Genomic DNA, 19500 nt, shown 5'->3' on the forward strand with positions numbered 1-19500 from the left:
ACGTTTTCCTCACCGTCTGAACGCGACCAACACGGCAACATACAACATTCCAAAAGCATTCATGCAAAGCAAACACTCCTATCATTAGAACAATACACCAACAGTATTGAAATCAAAATAAAATGTTTGTAAAACTAATCTACGTTTCGCTACGATCACGTCAATGCGAAGTTCACGAAAAACGGAGCTAAAATGCAAAAGTTATGATTAAAACGGGTTTTCCAAAAGCCCTATATTTAATTAATTCTAATCATGAAATTAAAAAGTTCCAAACTTGACTAACAGTAGCTCCAACATGTAGCTTATGAAATTACGAAGCTAACGCGATTTGAATGGATCAATTCGGAGTTAAAACGACAATTCTATAAGCGAAACAGTTCGAATGGCATTTCTGTAAATACTGAAAGCGTACTTTTGACTTAAACAGCGAAGTTTACGCTTTCTAAACGGGTTTGCGCATTCGGAGAAATACGCTAAGGACGGCGGGTTAGGACTTAGAAAAATCCAGGGACTCTTTAGCAAATTTACCCCCGAAGGGGTATCTTCTATTTCCGGCCGTTAGATCCAGATCGGACGGTTCGGATTAGCCTGGGGGGTTTTGGCCGGCCGGAACAGTGACGCCGGCGAGGCTTGCCATGGCCGGCGGCAAAGATCACGCCGGCGAGCACGGTAAGGGGCCTACAGTCCACCAAAAAGATCACCGAGGACACCCGTGAGATCGGGGGGTAAGGGGGTTCGTGGCCATGACGAGAAAACGGCCGGAGGAGAAGGTTGGAGCGGCGGCCGCCATGGCCGACGGCCAAGAGCTCACGGCGCTCGCGGATTGGGCGATACAAACCACGAAACGCAAAATGAATCGCATGGGGAGAGAGAGGGGGCCACGGCGAGCTCACCACGGGCGAGAAACAGAGGTGGGGACGGCTCGGAGACGACGGCGACGCGGACGGCGAGGTCGGAGATCGGCGGGGCTCCTCCGTGCGGCAGTTTCGGCCGGGACGAGGCGAAAACGGAGCGGGGCAGCAGGGGCGCGCGAGGGGGGGGGGCTCGGCTGCCTTTTAACGAGGCCGAGGCAACGGGAGGACGCGCCCACGACGCGCGTCGTGGCGGCGGTTGCTGCAGCGCCGGGCGCGGGCGGTTGCCGAGCCGCGCGGGGAAGGAGACGGTGCCGACAGGTGGGGCCCGGGCTGGCAGCGACTGGGCGCGGGGGGGGGGGGGGCGTGGGCGGTTGGCGGCCGAGTGGGCCGGCGGGGCTTGCTGGGCCGAACGGCCGAGGCGCGCGACCGGGCTGGCGCGGCTGCGGGGCTGGGCTGCGGTGCTGGGCCGCGGGGAAAGAAATGGCCATGGGGCCGAAAGTCCAGGAAGAGAGGGAAAGAGGAATTTTTCCTTTTCTTTTTCCAAACAAATTTTCCAAAAGCATTTTAAATACAAATTTCAATTAGATTTTGAACTCATTTGGAATTCGAATCAAAACCATTCATCTCAAAATAAATATGCAACAGCATGTATGCATCACTTGCAGCTAACCTTATATTTGATTTTAGTTTTCACAAAAATTATTTATTTCCTATATTTCAATGCTCACCAAAATTGCTTAAATAAATCAATTTGGTTATTTTTAGAAAATGCAAATTTAGGGTGTTACATATATATTCATGTTATGGTAAATTAGTATAAACATTATTGTAAATCAAGGTGGCTATACAATAAGTTATTATATGGCCATATATATATATATATATATATATATATATATATATATATATATATATATATATATATATATATATATATATATATATATATATAACAAAAAAAACAGAAAGCTGTATACATATAGCACCACATTTACGGAAGAGCGACCCTAATGGATCCTTTTTTTTCCTTAAAAACACAAAGCTATTTTTTTTAACTCACCAATTCCTCTTTTCGAACTCAAAGTTGCACCTAAAAAAATAGAAAGCCAAGTTTTTTTATCTCACCAAATCCTTTTTCCCAATCAAGGTTGTAAATCTCCCCTTATAGGCCCGTTTTCTCGAGATTTAACTATTTGCTCATATGTACTACCTCCGGTCCATTTTATCTAGCGCACACGCATATCCAAGATTCAAACTTTAAAAAATTTGACCAATAATTAGAATTATAATTTTTAACTATTATAATACAAACTTTATATGATTAGATTTATAAGGAAATATCTATCCAATGATTATAAGTTTATAAGCATAAATAATATAATATAAAGCAAATGAATGATCAAAGTGTAATTTAGGAGACCGTATCGTTGTAACCTGCGCTAGATAAAATGGACCAGAGGGAATATGATTTAATCGATATACCTCGATTTGACCTGCTATTTAGAACGCTGTTCCCAACTTAGATTGGCTCAGACTTCACGCCGGCAGCCGCAGGCTACCCTGCTCAGCTCTGTTCGGCCGCTCGTAAAATTGCTTATGTTGATTTGTTGGAAGAGAAAAATATTATGCATAGCTTATATACCGGCTGCACGGCGCGGGCTCGGGACCACGCACTGCGATGGACAAGAGGCCGCACGTGACGACTTGACTGCGCTCGGGCGCCACTGTCCTGCTTTCAGCCAAAGACTGACTAACGGACAGGACGACACGGCAAGTATTGGGCCTGGTCGGTTGATATTAAAGCCGCTTAATAAGTTGACTAAAGCTGTTTTGTTGTGAGAGAAAAATACTGTAAATTTTAACTGATAAGCCAGCTGATAAGTTCAATTGAAAGTTCAGAACCTCCCTTTCACATTCATGTCGAGCTGATCACACACACAACCACCGTTCAATGATTCAATCGCCGTTGCACTTGCACGGCTAGCGTTGCAATAAATCTCCGAGCGAATTATATTAAGGGCCTCTTTGCCACGGTTCATGTCGGCTTCGATTTCATTTATTTTGCGTAAATTAAGATATTGTAGCGTGAAGCCATTTTATAAGTCAGAATTAAAATGAAGCGGAGAAAAGCCAGGTGTTGTGGTTTCACCGGTTTTGGCGTCCGTTTTGGATGAGTCCGTGAAAAGGGGGCCTGAGATGCAGATCGAGATCAAGTTTCGCGAAATCGCAAGGGTGAGTCGCGGTCTCGCTGCTTGCGCGACTCGCCCGACGCCGCTCGCTACTCTGGCCTCCGCTCCGCCCTCCAGGCTCGCTGTCGCCGCTTGCCGCCTCACTGCCTCCGGCCGCCGGCAGATCCGGGCATCCGGCGACGCGACCCCGCCCCAGCCGGCCAGCCCCGAAACCGGCCGGCCGGCCGGCCGCTGCCGCTCGGCCTCGGCGCAACCACTCCGCCAGGTAGCAAGAAGCAGGTAACGAGCCCCAGCCTTGGCTGCTTGAGCCTGTTTGGCTGCTTCAGAGTTACTATTACGGCATTTCATCCGGATGTTCATGTTGTTTCTGATCCGGGCCTTCGTGTAGCAATTGAGCAATTCCATCCTGACATTAGAGATGATGTTAGGAGGGCTTATTTGGTGAAAGGTCCAACCAAACCTTTTGGTCACAAATTTCCTCACAAATCTGTTAGGGATAAGAGGAGGTTTGTAGAGAAGTGGTTATCTCAAAATGATTGGTTATCTCAAAATCTGTTAAGGATAAGAGGATGTATGTCTAGATGTCCTTTTTACATTCTTCAATGTTTTTATGATTAATGTCATTTTTAATTGACTTGTCTATAAAAATGGCAGGTTCTGTACTTCATTTGTCTATCGATTGACACATATATTATTGATACTTCTATTATTAAAAGGTAACATCTCGATTCTTGTTGGTTGTTCTACAATTTTTGCCCAAAACATAAGTTGTCGTTGGTAGCGAGATAACATCCAAATAGCTCTTTCGATGTTGACTTGAATCTGAGGTTCCGTTGCTGGTATATAACTATATTTCCAATGGATAATTGTCTCAAGTTCTCCATGCTGAATCACGAAATGATGATTCTTTGTTTTGGGATGATTCCATAAGAATCGCCACAGAAGCTGCAGGAGCTCTATCATACCTCCACTCAACAGCTTCAATATCAGTCTTACATCGTGATGTGAAGTCCTCTAATATAATCTTGGATGGGAACTACACAGCTAAAATATCAGACTTCGGCGCATCAAGATTGGTTCCAGTTGATCAAACACACATTGTTACACATTTGGTTACTTAGATCCGGAGTATTTCTATACAAGGCAGCTAAATGAGAAGAGTGATGTGTATAGTTTTGGAGTGGTACTACTGGAGATGCTTGCTAGAAAGAAGCCAGTTTTCACAAGTAACTCAAGCTTGGTTCAAAACTTGTCAAACTACTTTCTTGAGGCATTGAAAAACAAAGAAATCACTAATGTAGTTGATTCTCAAGTTGTTGAGGAAGCAACCAAGGAGGAGATTAGCAGCGTTGTCTCTCGCGGAGATGTTCTTAAGACTATGTGGTGAAGAAAGGCCTACAATGAAGCAAGTGGAGACGGAATTACAGATTTTTACGAAAGAAACGGGTGAGCTCTTACCAAAGTGGCCTAGAAAATGGGCAGCAAAATAAAACAATGTTGCTAGCTCGAAGAGCTGAAGCTACTTACCAAGCATTTGCCACACAACCAGGTTCTAGTTTAGAGAAAGAGTTCATGGAATCTGCCACCCTACCACGCTAGATGTGTTTATTGATTTGAGTATCGCTCGCTAGCAGGCCCCCTAATTGTGTTCACTGGTCATAACCAGTATAGTTAATGTAAGTCTATATATGGTTGTTCTTTCGCATTAGCATAAACATTTACTCAGAGCTTTGAAAAACTTTGAGACTGTGTCAATAAATAATAATTTCATGTATCACTTACCTTTTTCAGTACACATGTGAAATTTGATGTCTTCGACGCTCTTGGTGGCATGGCCTTCGATGAGCCTGTATTGTTGCTGCACGTCAAGCAGCATGATGCAGCATATCACTCGCATCTGGCTGTTGATTTGCGGCTCCCTCCCTCCTCCTTGGCAGTCAGCTCTAGCCACACCTTGTCCGCTACAGGAGCACCCTAAATACCCTTTTTAGGGGAACTTCGTCCCTTTTGTTGTCCCTTATATCCATAATGCCCCTGATGTAAACCACATTAGCACAACATTCAGCTGATAAAAATCCCAGTTGGCAACTTACGCAAGATCAAGGCATGCCGCAAGATGGAGACTGTGGCCATGCATTTTTTTCATTTCCTTTGGAGTTTGGATGGCCTTTTGATTCTAGAATTGAGTTATGAGTGGATGCCCTTTTGATTCTAGAATTGGATGGCCTTTTGATTCGATCTATGTATATGTGGTTTTGTGTACAAACTAGAATGGTGTTCAAAGATTGATGGATCCTTTAAATGGTGGGTGCCAATCACAAATCACCAGAGCAAAAGGCCTTGAGAATTATCTATGCACTAGGAATGTTTAGGAGAGAAACGCTGCCTTGGATAAATCTCCTGAACAGCAACTCAGCACCATTCTCAAGATCTCCCATGCTGCACTCTTGTGCTTGCAACTGTTCATCCTTGAAGGCAACCTTCCTTTTCTGCAATCTCTTGGAGACAAGAGACCATTTGCTTGCATTTGTGGTGGCAGTCTGCTTTGGCAAGAGACCAGATATGGATTCAAGTAGAGAGACAGCCATCTTTCTGGCTTCTGAAAACTAGCCTGATCAGTCTGCAGCCTTCAAAAGTTGTGTTGTTGCTGGCCTTCTTGAAAGACTTTTTTCACTTGTCAGTTTGTGCCTTCTTCACCAGACGCATAAAAGACACAACTTTGAGCTGAAAAGACAAACCGTCTCTCCTGAGGGATAGTTGCAGCTCCTCGATAGTCATCTTCAGCTTTGCACAAGGGACTGCTCCAGCTCTTCCTCTACCATTTTCTTTTGTTGGGTATGGAGAGCGAAGCTTGATTGCTTCGGGAACAGACATGATCTCCTCTATGCAGTTGTAGATGTCTCCAAGCATCCTCAGACCATCACACATCATGTCAATGTTGCGCATGGCAAAGAGATGAACACCTTGAAGCTCTGCAACTCTTCTTCTACTTTGGCCTCAGTGGAGAAAGGTTTTGAAGGCAAACTTGTAGACCTCTGATGGGTAGTAGCCATGGTTCTAGATGCGATGGAAGATAAAAAGAGGAGAGCAATGCACTCCTGGTGATGAACCATTGTTGAGCATCCTATTTATTGGCAAGAGGCAGAAGCAATAAGAAACGATTTGCACGTTTGTTAGTGAAAGGAAGAGTTGACTCTGCTTCAGGTACCTAGTTTCAAATGTGGCAAGAACTATCCACCTCATAAAGCACGGGTGGCATGTCCCAGCCATCTGCGACAAGATCAATCAACAGAGTAATCTCTTGGCCATCTGAAAAGTTCAAACGTTATTCATTAGTGAAAAAGTAAGACTGTACACTTCGACTCCTTTGTGGAGTTAATATTGCCGAACAAGATGAGCTGTAACTCCACCTTATTCAGTTTCTGATTGAAGACACACTTGTGGTGCTATCTCAGAGAGTGATCTCCTGACAAGATCAGTCAAGAGAGTGATCTCTTGACAATCTGAAAAGGTCAAAGTGAATTCATTAAATAGTGAAAAGGTAAGACTGCACACTTGACTCCTTTATGGAGTTATTAAAATTGGACCTAACAAGATGAGCAGTAACTGTTAAAGCCTAAATCACCGTATTCAGTTTCTGATTGAAGAGAAAATTGTCGCGCTATCTCAGAGCTCCTAGCCTTGGATTCTATGAGACCATAACATGAGCTAATCTTTGAATCTGAAGCACACACACACATCATAATGGATCCTGCCACAAGGGAAATAAATAAAGAACGCAAACATGAGCCTACAGATAACGAAATTTGTTTCTACACATCCACCGTGTTCAGTTATGATGCACACACACATCATAACTGGAATCTCTCCTACGAGCCTTCATTAAAACCATGAACCATGACGACTGGACATCATTGCTATGCAGCGGGGGTTCTATACTTCTATTCCCTACCCATTTTCGACTCCGGTTCCATCAAACGCTGCTCCTAAAAGAGAAAGAAACTTACCCCGACTGAAATGTACTCGGCATTCCCGCTCCGGAGGCCGGAGGTCAATCCCACCTCAAAGAAGCCTCCTTGCACTGCACATTGGCGGGTTCCGTGCAGATCCAGCGGCTCAGGAGACCGATAACTCCAGGTCCGAGTTTTCCAGTAACTTTCTGTGCCGCTCGGGCATCCTGCTGAAACATGGGGGTGCGACCGAGGAGGACGGGTTTGTGGATGTGGTGGACGAAAGCGCCGGCGAAGGGGAATGGCTCGCCGGCGGCGAGGCCTGGGGATAACTCTATGTACGAAGACTGCTCGTCGGTTGCAATGTGAGGTCCACGGGGGAGGAAGGCAGGGATATGTTACGAGTTAATAAAATTAAAATCAAACTTCGGAAAAAACGGGCATTTGGTCTAGTGGTATGATTCTCGCTTAGGGTGCGAGAGGTCCCGAGTTCAATTCTCGGAATGCCCCTCTTTTTTTCATTTTTAGAAATTTTGTCAGATCGAAACCTAAAAATGCACCTCGATCTATCTCTTCCAGACATGCTGTTTTCTCTCAGGTATGAGTTTTACTTTCTTTTTTTTTTCTAACGAACCAGCATGGATTTACTCCACCAAGATTATGTGGCCTCTAAAAACAGATTGAATTGTGTGCCCTCTTTCTCTCAGGTATGAGTTTTCCTTTTTCTTTGTTAACGAATCAGCACGGACTTGCTCCGCTAAGATTCTGTGTTCTCTAAAAACAGATTAAAATTACGTGCATTCTTTCGCTTCGTATTTTCCAACTACGTTTCAAATGGCCATGGGTTCTTTTGAGAAATTGAGTGCACAAGCATGAATTCGTATATATCATCCATGTTAGGACGACCAATGACAAGTTGTATGCCAACTCTGATATGAAACGATAAGACGTTTACAAAAACGTTTTAGTGGATTCGGAATAATAAAACTTGGTGAAATACGAAGGTTTTCATCAAACTATCAAAGAAGGAGCAAGCGCACAAGCTATAACGATACCCTGCTATCACGTCGGATGCGAAATATTCAATATTTTTACTCAATCGATATGCACTTTTTTTCTTTTTTTTAAAATGATGATGCACTCCTGTGTGTTCTAAATTCTTGTACCCCTTTGCAAACACATATTCCTACTCCAGACAATAGCAAGTGCAAATGGGACGCAGAAAATTTACCCTTAGGAACACATGCCCTCATATGCATAGATGCACATGGGGATGCATATGCAGCACGAGCACGCATTCTTATATGCATCCAACTATGCATGCACATGGGGCTTATGCCCTTACTAGGGGCAAAAACAACATTCATGATGCAGATACAGGAAACTTGTCGCAGCAGAGAATCAAGAGGAGGGCACGTGGAGGAGAAAAGTGGCACATGCGGAGAAGGTCTTCTCCTAGAACCGTTGATATCACCAGCAGATAAAACAAATATTTTCTCCTAGAAGAGCTAGAAAAGGCAACAAGTAACTTTGATCCAGCACGCATCATTGGACAGGGTGGTCATGGGATGGTTTATAAGGGCATTTTATCTAACCAACGTGTTTGCAATAAAAGAAGTCTATAGTCATCAAGTATAGTGTGAGATGAGGCAATTCATCAATGAAGTCGTGATACTTTCTGAAATAAATTCTGAAATAAATCACTAAAACATTGTGAAACTCTATGGATGTTGTCTCGAATCTGAGATTCTGTTGCTGGTATATGACTATATTTTCAATGGATCAGTCTCAAGTTCTTCATGCGGAATCACGAAATGATGTTTCTTTGTTTTGGGACGATTACATGAGAATTGCCATAGAAGCTACAGGTGCTCTATCATATCTCCACTCAGCGGCTTTAATATTAGTCTTCCATATGTTAGAACTAAACAATCTTAGACTCTGGATCGTAATCGCCTAGCTCACCACATTTGATGCCCTCATAAGTATAGATCATGGCGATGCATGCACATGGGGCATATGCCCTTAGGGGCAAAAATAACATTCACAATGCGGATGCAGATGCAGCAGAGACTTGTCGCAGCAGAGAATGAAGAGGAGGGCACATGGAGGAGAAAAGTGGCACATGAGGAGACAGGCGATGTCACTGTGTCAAAACTGCAAAGAGAAGACACCATTATAAGTGACACGAAAGTGACGCAGGCAGAAATTCAAACCATTTTCTCGAGCCGTATGAGGAGAAAACCTCTTATAGTTTCTAGGGGGTTTGTTTATCTACATTATCCCTATAAGTTATCTATCGAATCGTTGCAATTGATGTTCGATCTCTGATGTACGGTCATAGACGTGTCTAGTAAGAACGCGTCTATGAGGTGTTGGCTCCGAGGAAATAGGTTGCTGGAGGCATATATCAGAGACGCGGATCAAGAAAACGTGTCTGTGATTAAGAATGAGATGCGTCTGTGATATGGTTTTATATTAGTGACGCGTCTAGATGGATTTGGGTCTGTGCATTTTTTTGTCTCGGGCGTGAAAAATATAAAGTCTAGTTAACTCTCGTGTCCCCCACGCCCCTTTCTCTCTTCCCGCTATGGTTAGCCGCCGCCGCCGGCGGCGACTGTCGTCTCCTCCAATGATCCCGCACTGCTACATGCCGCCTCTTCTTGTCCCTCTCCCGTCCCTCACCCATCTCCTCCCTCTACGCGCTCCCCCCCCATCCCTCAAGCAGCAATGGCGGTGAGGGATGCACCGGGGCACTGGCCATGGCAGCGAAGCGAGCAAAGAGCGCGGGCCGTGCGAGGGAGGCTAGGTCTGCAGTAGCTCACGCGAGGGAGGACAGATCCACGACCTCTCGGACGAAGGAGGATAGATCTAGGGTTGCTTGTGCTTCGTAGATATCGTCGATGGCGGGCATGGTGGGCTTGTCTTGGCTCTAGGAGGCGGCATGAAGGTGAGCGTGCGGTTGTTCAAGCCCCCACATCCGAAGAGGAGTCGTACCTAGGGAGGGCGTCGCGCCACGGGGTCTAGACAATCCGCGTCTGTGATAACCCCTCGTCACAGACGAGTATAGTAAAAACATGGCTGTGATAACCCTCATCACAGATGCGTCTAGACAACACGCGACTATGATGACTCCTTATCACAGACATGTTTTGTCAATACGCAGCCGTCTGTGATGAGGGGTTATTACAGACGTGTGTCGACGCGTCTATGATGAGGGGTCATCACAGATGTGCTATGGGAAACACGCCAAACCCGCATCTGTGATCTGGTTTCGAAAGGGTGGTGCGGGAAGAGAATGGCATCGTGTGCGCCTTGTAACAATTATTTAACAAGAACTTGGGCAAGCATAACATTATATTCTCCATCATCTAACCCTGAATGGGATTGGTATGATCTCTCTTTATACATAGATGATGAAGATATAATGACAGTTCTCGCATTCATGCACGATTATATTGATAAGCAATGTTTTATTGTATAATTTTTTCTTAAATAATAATGCCTGGAATGTTCAGATGCACATGTATGTGTGTTTCGTGTGTAGCACGGTTGTGCGGCGTCTATCACGAGTATACGTAGAGATAGACAGTGATGTGCAGTGTCTATCATGAGTATACATAGAGATAGACAGTGATATACATATGTCTGCATACACATGACATGATACTAGTCTCAATATTTGTTAATACTTAATAATTAGCATCTTAGCATATGTCTACGCTAATACATAATGCTATGAACATGATACCTCTCACGTCAAAGAAAAATACTTGTGACGACCATTGCAGCAATTGCTACAGTATTTACAAATATGAACATAAACATGTTGAAGGCATAGATGACCCCAAAGGGATACTGCTGACTGATGCGCTTCTTGAGACACCGTTGTTGTTTTGAGAAACCACCTACCACATACTGCAAAACTCCTACAAACGATCCAGGCGACCAGGCATTGCAAGTTTTGTAAGAAGATTTATCAGGACGTACACCCCAGCGTAGATCAGCTGATACAGAAGAGACTTCATAGCTTTCTTATCACTCGTCACAGCTGATATGGCCTCAAAAAAGGCTAGCATCATGCAGATGAGTGACAGCCAAAGGAAGTGCAAGGACATAATGAAGCCCTGCCAAGAACGATGGGACCGTGAAGCACCTCCATAAACAAGTAGTATCGTCGCCATTACAGATGTGGTCATGGCAATGGTGTCCAACACTAGGAACGCACTGTAAGATTTGCCTTCCCATCTGATCCATATGAACCAGGCACGTTGAATGCTGCAGAGAAGGCGACTGTCACCACAAGGGTGGAAACAATTGCGAGGTTTTTCAATGTAGCTTCTCTCCATTTCATGATGTCCTGTCCATTCCATTATTTGTTTACATGGTCTTGTCTCTGTGGCTTGAACTGTGCTCCATAGACAAACAACGTTACCACTAGCCTTGCCTGCTAGTTCACAAATGTGTCATGGACATGGGGACGCATGGTTAGTTCAAATGAATACAATATGTACTTTTCTATATAAAACACAATCTAGAATTTGTGTACCATTCCCTAAACATAGAAGGATGGCAGTATTACTTACCATTAAGTAGAAACCCCTTGAGTTTTCTATCAGATAAGATGGGGTGTGGCCGTCATTGTTCATGATGTGAAACTGCATTTTTCCACTGGATAAAAGCTTAGAAACCACTCTGTATTCCCCTGCCTGCAAAGCTAAATGTAATGTTGTATTCCCTTCCTGGTCTTGCTCATTCAAAAGATATTCCAGCATTTGGTTTTTTATGACATAACAAATAATGGAGTTGTGGCCTCTCATGGCTGCAGCCTGTAGAAAGTTTCTGCCATGGTTGTCACGAATGTCTGGAAGACGCAGGGTGGTATTGTAATAACAAACGGACTGCAGGTAAATGGCCCATCAAAGCAGCAGCATGAAGAGCCGAGAGGCCTTGGCTGTCCTGCACGTAAGCGGTGCTGGGTGGTGCATGTTTTAAGATGTCCTCGATTATAGAACAGTCACCACTTGATGCAGCAAAATGTAAGGCTGCTCTTGTTGCTATCAAGGTCGGTTGCAAGTGTTGGTCGCCATTGCAGTAGCAAAGAAACCATTTCTACAAGAAATGAAAATTTTCATATTAATGTTAGTAGGCCTCAACACATAGTTCAACATATCTAGATGATGAGCTAGAAAAGGATGAAACATATATATTATTGATTTTGTTTTGAAAAAAAAAAGTCCATCTATGTCTCTAGTTACAACCATGTTGCTACTGTTAGCCATGTTGCCATAATTTACTTTGTAATGTTACACATTACAAACACTTTCAGCTCTATTCTCAACTAGCATATATGACTTCAGCTTTATTTGGAGGAAAACAACTTTAAAATGTGGAGCCATCCAATGTTGCCATGTTGGCCTCATGGAACCTCATGAAGCAACAGAGAAGAGGGCTGTAAGTGAATAATTGCCGATTTAATATGTCAATAGTTACAGTTCATTTTAACTTTGTTTTAAATCATTTTTTTTTTAAATTTGATCAAGTTTCTATTAAAATACACCAACATCTATAACATTAATTAACTACTTTTCACTAAATTTTCCATGTCAATTTATGTTTCTAAAAACTTGGTAAAAATTTCGAGAAAATTGACTTAGGATAAAGCCAAAGCGAGTTATAACTTGATATGGCGGATGTATGTTTTAACTTACGCTAATACTCCTTCGCGGGCATCCGTCCCGTGTCCGCGCCCCCGGACGCTGGCCTGCTGACCGAGCCACTGGCCTGCTCCCACCTTCAGCTCGTCCACACAATTATTTAATTAGCGACGTGGCTTCTTCTCATCCACATGACGGACAACGCGGAGGCGCTCCACTTTTTGCCTAGCTACGCGACACGGGCACCCGGCCCAGCTGCTCCCTGACGCAGCAACGCTGCCCGGCGTCGAACTCGTGGCACGTGTGTCGTGGCAGCCACCAGGCACTGCATCTTGCACGCCTTCCAGTCCACTTGGGCAGAGCAGCGTAGCACGTGCGGGTCGCCAGCGCCGAAGGAGGAGCCTTGCTTGACGAGCACGGCGAAGAGGGCGTCGAAGCGGCGGAGCAACGTCTCGGCGCAGCGGGCGGACAGGCGTGCGATGGTGTGGGAGCAGGTGGAGCTCGACAAAATCAGCTCGTAGCCCTGCGCCGCTGTAAGGTCGAGATGGCGACTAGAGGGGGTGAATAGTCGTTACTAAAATCTAATCGCGCCGGCTAACCGAAACAAGTATGGAATTAAAACAATCGGTCTAGCCAAGACTACACCCCTCCATCTATGTTCTCTAGCACCTTACAAAGATCCTAATTAAGTAACTAAGGTGTCGGGCTAGTTAGAGCTCACTTAATCAATTCTAGAAGTAAGGTCATACAAATCTAAACCACTAGTACTTTAAGCAATGGGAGTTCCTACACATGCTAGTAAGCAAAAGCCCAAAGCCAACTAAGCTCACTAGCAATGCTCAATAACAAGGCAACCGATGCCAAATTAGAGAGCGCAAATACTTAGCTACACAAACTAAGCAATATGACTAACAGGGTTACACAAACCAAATTAGCCACGCAAGGGAGCTACTTCTATGCTACACAAGCAAGAAGGTAACTAGTGAGCTACACAAGCAAACTAATTACAAGAGCAACTACACAAGAACAATGTATACAAAAGTGAATACAAGCTTGTGTAAGGGAATTGCAAACCAACGGGAAGAATAATGTTGACACGGTGATTTTCTCCTGAGGTTCGCGTGCTTGCCAACACGCTACGTCCCTGTTATGTCGACCGCTCACTTGGTGGTTCGGTGGCTAATTGGCATCACCCACCAAGCCCGCACGTTGGGCACCGCAAGAACCTACCTCGAAAGTGAGGGTAGCTCAATGACACGCTCAACTAGAGTTGCTCTTCGTGGCTCCCACGGGGCGAGCACAATGCCCCTCACAAAAGCTCTTCTTCGGAGCACCGCACAAGCTTCTTGCTGGCTTCGACGGAGACCACCATCAAGCCGTCTAGGAGGTGGCAACCTCCAAAAGTAACAAGCACCACCGGCTTGTAAGACGGCCACCTAGTGCCACTCGATGCAACCTCACGATGCAATCGTACTAGAATCACTCACTCACGCAATCGGATGATCACTATCAAGCATGTGTAAGTTGGAGGGCTCCCAAGCACTCTCAAGCATGGACACAAAGTCCCCCAGGTGCTCCACCCCAGCCATGACCGAAATCACCTTCTATTTATAGCCCCCATAAAAATAGAGCCGTTGTACCCCTTCACTGGGCACAGCTCGGGGTGACCGGACGCTCCGGTCATATCGACCGGACGCACCCTGCTAGCGTCCGGTCAATGGATGCACGCCACGTGTCGCCTCCGTTCAACCTCAGTCACTGGATCTTAATGATCGGCTATCTCGCACCAACAGTTAAGTCGCGACCAGACGCAGCATAGTGATATAACCAAACGCTGCTACGCCTGAGTCCGGTCGTTTCTAGAGAGCTCCCCGAGCCTCTGTTTCGTGACCGGACGCGTCCAGTCCACCATGATCGGACGCAGACCAGCGTCCGATCAGTTCTGCGCCCGTGCTCCAACTTCAGCGCCGCCTACGTCATCATACATCATACTGACCGGACATAGGCCCTGAGCGTCCGATCACTTTTTGCGCCAGCATCCGGTCACGAGACCGAGACCGCGCGCTCACTGCTACCACTGATCGGACACAGGACCCAGCATCCGGTCACTGCGTGACCAGCGTCCGGTGCACTCTGTGAAACCATGTCTTTTTTGTATAGGGCGCCGGTGAAGTTTCGAGCCTTTGCTCCCAAGTGCTAAACACAGTGTGTATCACATTTTGCCTCCGTTTCTTCACTGAGTTGATCCACATCAACTCCAACTTCTTCTCCTTTGCAAATGTGCCAACACCACCAAATGTACATCACCATGTGTATGTGTGTTAGCTTTTCACAAACATTTTTCAAAGGATTAGCCATTCAACTTGCCACGCCACTCGATCCTAGCGATGATGCAAAGTTAGATCACTCAAGTGGCACTAGATGACCGATATGCAAACAAGTTTGCCCCTCTTGATAGTACGGCCATCTATCCTAAACCCGGTCATCAACTTCTCTACACACCTATGATTGGTGAAATGAAATGCCCTAGGTTATACCTTTGCCTTGCGCATTCCATTCCATCTCCTCCAATGTCGATGCAACACATGAACCAACACGATCAACAATGATATGATCCACTTCATATCATCACGTGATCATATTGGTTCATTGATCTTGACTTCACTTGCTTTTCACCGTTGCCTTCGTCCATCGGCGTCAAGTCTTGCTCAAGCTTCACCGCCACACGGTCCATTGCTCCAAAGCCTCCGACTTGCCCTTCACGCTTGCAACCGGTCCATCAAGCTAAGTCTTGTCTTGATCTTCTCCACCTTAATCACATGACTCAATGTCATGTCTCATGTGCAATAAGCTCCTTCATCATCACATGTGTGAGCTTTGCAACATCTCCAAGCCATTTTCACATTCATGGCATATGTTGCTCACACACATGTACCTGTGGACTAATCACATGTGTATCTCACATAAACACAATTAGTCCACCTAGGTTGTCACTCAATTACCAAAACCAAACAAGGACCTTTCAGCCGCGCCATGCACCGGCCGCCCAAGCCCCGCCCGAGGCCATGCCCCATCCCCCACCGCAGTTCCCCCACCAGGTAGGCCATGGCCGCAAGCGACGTCGTGTTTCAAGTGTTTCAGACTTATGTTTCAAGTGTTTCATCTGAATGTTGCAGAAATCGATCTGGGATGTTGCATATGTTGCAATGACAATATACGCATGTTGCAAGCATATGTTTTCGAGTGTTTCAATTATGTCAAAAGTATGTTTCAAGTGTTTCATCATGATGTTGCAGAAGTATATCTGGATGTTGCATAACATGCATGTTTTAAACGCATGTTCCAAGTGTTTCAGGTGTTTCATACGTATGTTGCAAGTGTTTTATCTTAATGTTGCAAAACTAGATCTGGATGTTGCATTGCTATGGCTATACACGCATCATGTTTCAAGCGTTTCATCTTTTTTAGTCGCATATTGCAAGTATTTCTACTAGATGTTTCAAAAGTAGATCTAGGGGAGCACATGTAGCAATGGCCCCGGTGGCTAGCGGACAGCGGCTTGCCATAGCCGCATGCTACTGTTGCTGGGGCGCCACCCATGGGTCACCGTGCGGGCGCCTGAGACCGGCGGACACCTCCCAGCGCGCATCCACAGGCGGGGTGAGGCGGGTGCGGCTGCTTGTTACGGTCCGTCGGGGTAATGGTCCTCCTGTTACGTGGGCACGGCAGGCATGGGCGCACGTGTTTTACGCTAAGCACGCGTTAGGCAACGATAATATTCTCGTGAGCGGCAAACGTGCGCGGGCGTCCGGACGCATGTTTTTGTCCGAACGTCTTGGCGCTAGACCCTCCCTTTTATCTTAATGTAATCAACACTCCCATACTGATTCGGTCGACTATCATTACAATAGTTGAAAATGTGAAATACATACTGTTGATTATTTATCATGTCGCAATGATCGCGTTGTTTCAAACAAAGCAGGAGAGCCACACCTACTCTTCACGTTATTAAAAAAAACAGTGCAAGTTGAATTCCGTGTTCCGGCTTACTTATCTTTCATTATTTTTAAGTTAAGTTTGACCAACCCGGCCGTCCGCGTGACACATATCAAATCGTCAACCCTTCAGTGTTAAAATAATTGGCCAATATTAAACGTGCACAGATAGCTGCTTATTGAGACAGTTTAGTTCGTCCAGCTTTCTCACTAACTTTACAGTGGCACGAGGAATCTTCAGTTTTTAGTAAAAAAATGACGAGTTTGCAACTTTTGTTGTCCGAAACTGAATTGCTTAGGGGGGGGGGGGGGGGGGGGGGGGGGGGGGGGGGAGAGAAAACAGTAGCTTTCTGGTTTGTCAATTCAAGAACATTGACTACACAGCACTAACTGGTTCATTTTCATGATATAAAGTAAACAATGTTTTTTTATTGGTTATGCGTCTTCTAAGAGACATGGATGGGGTTAATAATAATGAATTGAAATAAATAAAAGAAGAAGAAATCAAAGAGCGAACGAATTGACCTGAACTCTGGAGAACAGCAGCGTGCAGCGCGTTCTGCGACATGGGCCCGGCGGCAGCCGCGTTGTCCCCGTACGCGACAATGGCCGCGACGGCGCGGACCGACCCGCTGACCACGGCCAGGTAGAGCGGCGACACGCAGGCGCCGTTGAGCTCCACCGCCGCGCCAGGCCGGGCACCAGGCCCATGAGCGCCTCCACCACCGCTGCAGCGCCGCGGCCGCCGTGCCTCACGGCCACGTGCAGCGCCGTGTCTCCGGCCCGGTTCTTCGCCCGCAGCCGCCGCTGCCGGGTCTCCACAACGTCGCTGTCGTCGTCGTTGTCCTCCTCCCTGCTGGTGGCGACCCGGACGATGGCGGCCACGGCGTCCGCGTGCCCCGCCGTCGCCGCGAAGTGGAGGGGTGTATCCTGCGAGGATGTCAGTGAGGAGAGGAGGTCCCGGTCCCGACGGGCGAGTTCGGTGATGAGGCCGCAGTGGCCCTGCCCGGCGGCGATGTGGAGGAGCGGCCGGCGCTCTGCGGTCACCTCGCGGGTGCTGCAGCTTCGTCCGGGATGGCTGGCTGAAATCCAAGGTGAATAAACTGAACTTGGAATAAAATTAGTGGACAAGACTCTTGCTACTCCATACATGAGTATCACTGTTCTTCTCCTGATTACTACATGCATGCATCTTTGCCGGAATTTTTCAAAGGGATTGGAAAGCTAGACGACGTACCATTTGGCGGTGCTGCTGCTGGGGATGGCCGAGGCCGACCTTTCCGCGCCGCCGGCGATGCTGCTTGTCCATTTCCGGTGAGGATCCTGGTGACCTCCTCCGTCCGCCCCTCAAACGCGGCGACATAAAGTTTGGAGCACATGAACGTGGGTGCGCACCCTCCTCCTCCATATGTACGTTGTGTATTTTTGTTGGAAGCCTGCGTGAGCTTCACAAGCGCGCTCATGCCATTAGCCGTCCAACTTACGATAGTTTTCAAGAGATGGGACGACGAGGATATATGGTGTACTCTGTTTTCTTAGTCCTTGTCGGTTTTGGTTAGACAACCACATGTATAGTTTTTATTATTATAAAATATATGCTTTGTTAAAAATGATACACCGATGGCATGCAATCGCTCAACAATCAGACAATATGATGCATATTATCGTGTATATATATCCGGGAGACTAGCGCCCGGACGTCCGGCTCGAGGACGCGTCTGAACGTAGCTCGGAGCCATCCGATTCGAGAAACAGGAGTCGTCCAATCTCAGCGCATAACAGAAGAAACGAGTGCACCTATCCCTCCCCCACTTAACGGAACAGAAGCAGTGTGCGCCCGCGGGGTACTCGCGGCGGCTTGTCCCCCGCCACGCCGCCAGCATTAAGAAGAAGGGGAGGGGGCGACGCCCGAGTGCGCCTCTAGTTCGGATGCCCACGAGGAGGGAGCTAGTGAGATGCAACATCCGATCTGCGTTTGAAACATTCAGATACAACACTTGCAACATACGTCTCAAGACAGATGAAACACTTGAAATATGCATCTAAAACACTTACAAAAACACCTCAAAAACATTATAAAACATACGCAACATTCAGATAAAATACTTGCAATATATATGTGAAACATATGCAACATCTAAATAAAAACACATTTGCAACATACGTCTGAAAAAACAGATGAAACATTGCGAACAGAAGTTTGCAACATACATACGTGTACAACCATTGCAACATATGCAACATTCCGATCTACTTTTGAAATATCCTTATGAAAACATTTGCAACATACCTATGAAACACCTGAAACATAGGATTGCAACATGCGTTTTTCACCCTTCTTCTTCTTCTTCTTCCATACGACGTAGCGCAAGCAGGGGATGGACAGGCAGAGGGCAGCGCCGTTGCGGCCCCTTCTAGAGACGAGCGGAGGGGGCGGCGGAGACAAGTCACAGGCGGGCGGAGGGGAAGGCAAAGATAGACTAGCGATGGAGTAGGCCGCCAGTGGGCTCTAGCCGGGCGAGAGCGGAGATGAAGGGGCCTGCCACAGGCACAAGCGGATGCCGGTGAGCTCTGGACGGGTGGGGGATGGGAAGAAGGTGTTGGCGGCATGCGCAGCAACCGGCGATGGATGGAGGCGCCGCGGGGGATGTGCGGGATGGAGGCGGCGCGGGGAGTGAAACGAGCGGACAAGGATTTTTTTTTACGGGAGCGCGTCCGGATGGGAGTCACGGGACGGACGTCCTCATCATATCATTATCGTAAATTATACATGTTTACTAGTCAAAAATACTGCATTGTTATACACACACAAAAAACAAGGTTCCACTGCTGACCATCGTTACCGTTTAAAAAAA

The 19500-nt window shown here is 46.4% G+C and overlaps 2 long non-coding RNA genes, 1 other non-coding gene and 1 pseudogene across 7 annotated transcripts; 2 read left to right on the forward strand and 2 right to left on the reverse strand.

The window, feature by feature from the left end:
* The first annotated feature begins 3008 nt into the window (after positions 1-3008).
* On the forward strand, positions 3009-5465 carry LOC136483269 (uncharacterized). Of its 4 annotated transcripts, none has more exons than XR_010765391.1 (3): positions 3009-3322; positions 3698-4719; positions 4835-5465. It is a non-coding gene; the product is annotated as an uncharacterized lncRNA (long non-coding RNA). The 4 variants fall into 4 exon arrangements; XR_010765390.1 differs by lacking the exon at positions 4835-5465 and having other exon boundaries at positions 3698-3759; positions 3975-4820; XR_010765392.1 differs by lacking the exon at positions 4835-5465 and having other exon boundaries at positions 3698-3759; positions 3986-4820.
* Positions 5466-5661: 196 nt separating this feature from the next.
* LOC136483270 (uncharacterized) lies at positions 5662-7193 on the reverse strand. 2 transcript variants are annotated; one of them, XR_010765394.1, is made up of 4 exons: positions 7051-7193; positions 6454-6546; positions 6252-6352; positions 5662-6167 (listed from the first exon to the last, which is right to left on the reverse strand). It is a non-coding gene; the product is annotated as an uncharacterized lncRNA (long non-coding RNA). The 2 variants fall into 2 exon arrangements; XR_010765393.1 differs by having other exon boundaries at positions 5662-6352.
* A 238-nt stretch (positions 7194-7431) lies between these two features.
* On the forward strand, positions 7432-7503 carry TRNAP-AGG (transfer RNA proline (anticodon AGG)). Its single transcript has one exon. It is a non-coding gene; the product is annotated as a tRNA-Pro (tRNA).
* Positions 7504-11900: 4397 nt separating this feature from the next.
* LOC136483268 (uncharacterized) lies at positions 11901-18134 on the reverse strand (annotated as a pseudogene).
* Positions 18135-19500: the final 1366 nt, after the last annotated feature.

Source organism: Miscanthus floridulus, chromosome 9, assembly GCF_019320115.1.
Source record: "Miscanthus floridulus cultivar M001 chromosome 9, ASM1932011v1, whole genome shotgun sequence".
Classification (NCBI taxonomy): Eukaryota; Viridiplantae; Streptophyta; class Magnoliopsida; order Poales; family Poaceae; genus Miscanthus; species Miscanthus floridulus.